The sequence below is a fragment of the Alligator sinensis genome, unplaced genomic scaffold, assembly GCF_000455745.1.
Source record: "Alligator sinensis unplaced genomic scaffold, ASM45574v1 scaffold19_1, whole genome shotgun sequence".
In the NCBI taxonomy this organism is placed as follows: domain Eukaryota; kingdom Metazoa; phylum Chordata; order Crocodylia; family Alligatoridae; genus Alligator; species Alligator sinensis.
The window spans coordinates 1126184-1131961 of record NW_005841916.1 but is presented as its reverse complement, the minus strand read 5'-3'; positions in this window follow the sequence as shown (position 1 = coordinate 1131961).

Here is a 5778-nt window from a genome sequence, read left to right as displayed (position 1 = left end):
AGAGACAGTGTCAAAGGCCTTCCTAAAGTCCAGAAAGACTACGTCCACCGCCACACCTGCGTCTAAGGATTTTGTGACCTGGTCGTAGAAGGCCACCAGGTTGGTCTGACAGGACCTGCCTCTAATGAACCCGTGTTAGGTGCCCCTAAGCATGATCTCCCCTGTTGGTCCCTTGCAGATGTGCTCCTGGATAATTTTCTCAAATAGCTTCTCCAGGACCGAGGTAAGACTAACAGGCCTGTAGTTTCCTGGGTCCTCCTTCCTCCCTTTTTTGAAAATGGGGACCACCTGGGTCCTTTTTCAGTCCTCTGGCACCTCGCCAGAGCACCACGAGTGCTCGTAAAGCTGTGCCAGGGGTCCTGCAATGACCTCTGCTAATTCCCTCAGCACTCTGGGGTGGAGATCATCAGGACCTGCTGATTTGAACATGTCTAGTCCCACCAGAAGTTCCCTGACTAAGTTCTCACTGACCCTGGGCCCAGCAGTGCCTCCCCTGGGTCCACTGGGGATCCCAGTGGGGAGGATGCCCCAGTCCTTGCTCAAAAAATGGAGGCAAAGAAATTGTTAAAGAGGTTAGCTTTGTCGTCTGGTGTGACCACTAGATTTCCTAGCGTATCCTGCAGATGTCCCACGTTACCCGGTACCTTCTTTTTACCCCCTATGTATTTAAAAAAGGATTTCTTGTTATCCTTGTTCCAGGTCACTAGTCCCAGTTCCATCTTCACCTTGGCCTTCCTAACAGCCCCCCTACAGTCCTGAGCAATGGAGGTATAATCCTCCTTGGTGATGGCCCCTCCCTTCCATTGGGTGTATGCCTCCTTTTTGGTTTTGAGACATTCCTGGATGCTTTTGGTGAGCTATGGGGGCTTTTGAGCACTCTTGCCCTGTTTGATCCGTATTGGGATTGTCACCCTTTGGGCTTGGAGGATCGTCTCCTTAAGGAACGACCACTCTTCTTGGACTCCCAACTGCCCTCCCTTCCGGGACCTCAGTGCCTCCCCAACTAGTCTCCTTATCTCATTGAAATCTGCCCTCCTGAAGTCCAGGGCTGTTGTCTTGCTGCAGGCCTTTGACACCCTGCGCTGGATGGTGAATTCCAGTAGGTGATGATCTCTATCGCCCAGGTGGTCAAGAACCCACAGCCCACTCACCAGGTCGTCTCCCGTTGCCAGGACCAGGTCCAACAAGGCATTTCCCCTGGTGGGACTGTGCACCTCCTGGGTTAGATGGAGGTCTTGTGGGGGAACTATGAGGGATTGCTGCTGCTGCTGAACTCTGTAAGCCATGTGGACAAGCTAGATAGGTGATGCTGTTTCTCTACCAGTAACTGTGGGTCATGGTAATGTCCTCAGGCAGAAGAGCTGGGCCTCTTACACAAAGATGCCAGAGTACTCACAGCATGGACTTCATTCATTTTGCCTAGTTTCATTCTCTCAGAAGCTCTGTCTATTACAGGCTGATTTCTCACAGCCCAGATATGGATTTGTTGTAGGAAGCGCTGAGTGAAGTGCTAGGACCTGGGTTATGCAGCAAGTCAGAGTAGATGATTGTAGTTGTTCCTGTCCTGTAGCACATACATAGGGAGCTAGTGTATGGGAGCTCATGCCCACACCCCAATCCTCAAGCAGATGCTACTCAGCCTGGTCACTCAATGCACACAGTGCAGAAGCAGTTTGACTGGATAGAGCACCCTAGGAAGAGAGAAACAGCACCCATTTCACATCAGTAAGCTACATTAGACTATGTGTCTTCACAGAAGTCTTTGTCCAACTAAACATGGAGACATTGTACTTGTGGTGACATTGTACGCAGGCAGAAGAGACACTGCGGAGAGGGGATAACAAGCACTAATTGATATGATGGCATTGTAGAACTGGCTAAGAGTAATGAGGAAGAAGTGTCAAGGGAGGACTTGGTTTTGAAGGGAAGCAAAGAGAGCAACCAGGAAAAGAAAGATTGACATCAGTGGGAATGAAGCATGTATATGAAGTTCTGTCCTGAATTGGGCCGTAAGGAGAATACAAGGAAAGTAAACAGAAGAGAAGAATTGCAGAGATAAGTGAGAGAGAAAATCCACCCTGCTAGGAGTAGCATGCCTTGTCAGTCACAGACACAAGGTTCTACCTCAGGATGAGCTTGTTTAGGCACCAGGAAGTTCATGAGTGATGATCAGAGGACCCAAGTCATCTGCTCCAAGGTATGAGAAATGGTATGTGAAAATAAAACGGACACAAGGAAAGCAGAAAGCAAATGGAATATATCCCAAGCAGGCTAAGTTTAACTCTAGGGTCTAGGGTCATTTTTAATCATACACTAAATGCTTGTTCTGAATGTCTCAGTAGTGGTTCTTTTTATCTCTAAAATATCCAGAAAGATTGAGCTTTTATGAGGAGAAAGGGACCTGGGGTCGGGGCTGAGAATATGGCCCATACCACAAGCATCCACGTTTGTGATTCTTGGTTGTCCCTAATGGCATCGGGGCAACACAGAGATCTTTACCTACAAGTTGGTGATACCTTTATGGGCAGACTGCACTGGCTACACTTTGGTCACATTAGCCAGTGAACACCAAAGTCTTCCTAGCTCAGTTGAATGGTGTCACTGACACATGGGAGAACCTGTTTTCCAGAAGGACTCTCTGCTGCCTTATTTCTCACTGAAGCAGTGGCAATAGATGAAGCTGGAACTGATGATCCTCCCAAAGTGTAATTTGGCTGTAGTCTCTAGATGAATAATTTCTAAAGGATTCCCTTTTTTTAGTCTGAAATTCTGAAACGCTCTGCCCCTCAGCATGAGCTAATGAAGGCCCCTGTGCAGAACAGAACTTAAACAATCAGGCATGCTACACATGCCTATGTGTTTTGATGAATCGGAGCCAACATCTGTAGTATCATTAAACAGGATTTCTTTGTTTTATCTGAGTTGTTGCTGATTTCATGAATTGAATATGGAGAGATAGTTCTCAGATTAGAGCTCTTTCCCCAGTACTGGGATATATTGGTCAGTCTGTCTGTGCATGTATTTTTGTTCTTAGACACAGTCATATCAAGATGCTCAGACACAGTCATATTCGTTATTATTGGTATGACTTTCTCTTCCTAACTACTTTTGTTGTATACAAATAGATCCCATGTCCAAATACGTCCCTGAATTTGGGATTCAGGACTTCTAGCTAATCCATCTTCCCCTCAGGTATCCCTGAGGTTTGCCTCTCTAGGCCATTCAGCTAATTACAAAGGATCTGAATGAAGAATCTGACCAAGGTTTGGCCCCAGGACAATATAGTGAAGGGATGCTCGAATACCTGACTCTTTGCAGGGTTACTTTTGTTCCCTTCCTCTGAAAGTTCCAGACTATATCCTACCCTGGACCCTGCTTTGTATCCATTTACCCTGCTCTTTGGTGTACTCTTAACTTTCTATCTGGAAATTTGCAAGAATCTTCATACATTCCTTCTTTATGCATCTGGTGTCTTTGATTTTCCTTCTTTTGCCCCACTCTCCACTTCATCCTTTTTTTGGTTCATCTCTCTCCTAGGCCTCTACAGTCACTCTTCTGCCTCATTCTCTTTTCACCTCTGGCCTCTGTTCCTCTCTTCTGGAAAGTACTAAACTTCCATTCTGCCCTAGACCCCAAAGTATGGATCAGACTGGTTAATTTTCACAGGGAACTCTGAAGCCTACAAAACCCTGTTTTGCACTAGACCAGGGGTGGCCAGCCTGCAGCATGTGGACTACAGGTGGCACAGGCCAATCTGTGTGTGTGTCGCACAGCAGAGCAGGGAGGGAACAGGAAACACAGAGACATAGGGCAGGGAGCAGAAAACAGAGCAGCAGATTGGGTAGGAGCACAGGGCAGGAAACAGAAATCAGAGCAGCAGATTGGGTAGGGGCACAGGGCAGGAAGCAGAGCAGCTGATCAGACAAGCGAAGGGATGGGAGAGGCACTTGGGGAGGGGGGCTAATTTGTGGCATGCCTGCCAAAAAAGTTGGCTCCCACTGACATAGACTATGGAGAGAGCATGTTCTAGGGGTCAGCATAGTCCATTCTAAATTAGAGAAGCTGCATTGTCCCTTCTTTTGCAGAACCATGTGACTTTGGGCACATCACTTAACCTCTTTGTATTTACTTTTCCACTTATTTAATTTAGAACATAACAATTGGCCACTTCAGTAAAAACATCAAGGTGTTTGTTGAATGAAAGGTGCTATCCAGGTACTAGTAACAATGATTAAATGAAACCAACTAAAGCTTGTGCAACACTTGTCTGGACTCCATAAACCCTTTCCACTGAGATTTGAAGCAAAACCCTTTGTTGTCACTGGACAGGCATGTGTTTTCCAAGACTGAGTTTTGTGGTTTTGTTATGAAACATATGACAGTTGGTCATGTGGCCTGTTTTCTGGGACAAATGAACCCTCCTTAACCTGTACACAATACACAGAGCTTAATGAATCACACCAGTTCTGTTTTGTTCTTGCTTTTACTGAACGGAGCGAGTACAAACCCTAATTTCATGAGAACTGTTTGACTTGAAGCCAACCAAAAAAAAAAAAGTTTGTCCAAGCTCCTTTTGTGCATTCAGATGAAACCTGTTGTGCACAGCTTTGCTAAGAAGTCCTGTCCTCAGTTCACCAGGCAATTGCTATGTGTTCACTCCTGGGTTTCACAGGGCAGAATGTGGCCTAGAAGAGCCCAGCTCTGGAACATTCGCTCCGTACTTCTTGACTCTTAGTCTCTGTGCTACTTGTGGCTTCAAATATGTCTCTCCAATTTGCTTTTTATATATATATTTTTGATCCTTTGGGTGTACGTGTGTGGAAGCCATTTCTGCACACTGCTGACTTCCACATCACCCTTTCACGCCACATTGAGTGGTGCTTAGAGCAGACGTTGACCCTGCGGACCCTGGGGGTCTATTTACAGCTCTGGCTACTGATTCTTGGTGCAACCTTGGCCAAGTCACTTCAGTCCTGCCTCAGCTCCTCAGGCTGCACTGGGGTGATCATGCTACTTCTGCAGTGTGAGCTTTGGGGGTGGGGGTGGGACAGGACTCCATTCCCATCTGTCAGGGTATGTACAAGGCACGGCAAGCAACTGCAGTTGCTTCCTTACTACCTCACTTGGGGTGTTTTGTTTTTTTAAAAAGCCTAAAACCATCCAAGTCCTTTATGGCTGAGACACAATTTTGCTGGGGCGGGATGGAACAAACAGCCCCTTGTCAGGAAGGTGATGGCTGGGCTGTGGTGGAGGGGAGATGGGGTGGCGGTGGAGAAGGAGGGGGTTTCTCCCCACACCCCCCCCTCTATTGCTCATTTGAATCATCTCTCCCCCTGCTCTCAGCTCCTCACAGGGCTGTCTGCCTTGCTGCCATTTTCCTGGGACACGGCAGACAGCTTCCTCCCTGCCCCCAACTCAGCCTGTCTCTTCACTCCTCAGCTAACCTGCCTCTGTGTGTGTATTGTGTGTGTGTGTGTGTGTGTGTATGCGCGCGTGTGTGTGTGCGTGCGTGCTCGGAGGCCCAGCCCGCCCGCCTGTCAGCGGAGTTGGAGTTTGCCTGCTGAAGAAAGGAGGCGGCGGGCTGGTGGGGAGGGGAGAGCGGGGAGAAGGAGGGAGGGTGCGGGGAGGGGGAACGTCTTGTTTGTGGCTTGTCAGCAATTGCTGGAGACAAGCTTCCATGTGTGAAAGCGCCTTGGCATGAATGCCTGGGCCGTACCAAGTGCGGCGGCGGCCAGAGGGGGAGGCCGGGGCGGCGGGGCCGGGGGGCCCGGGCGGGCA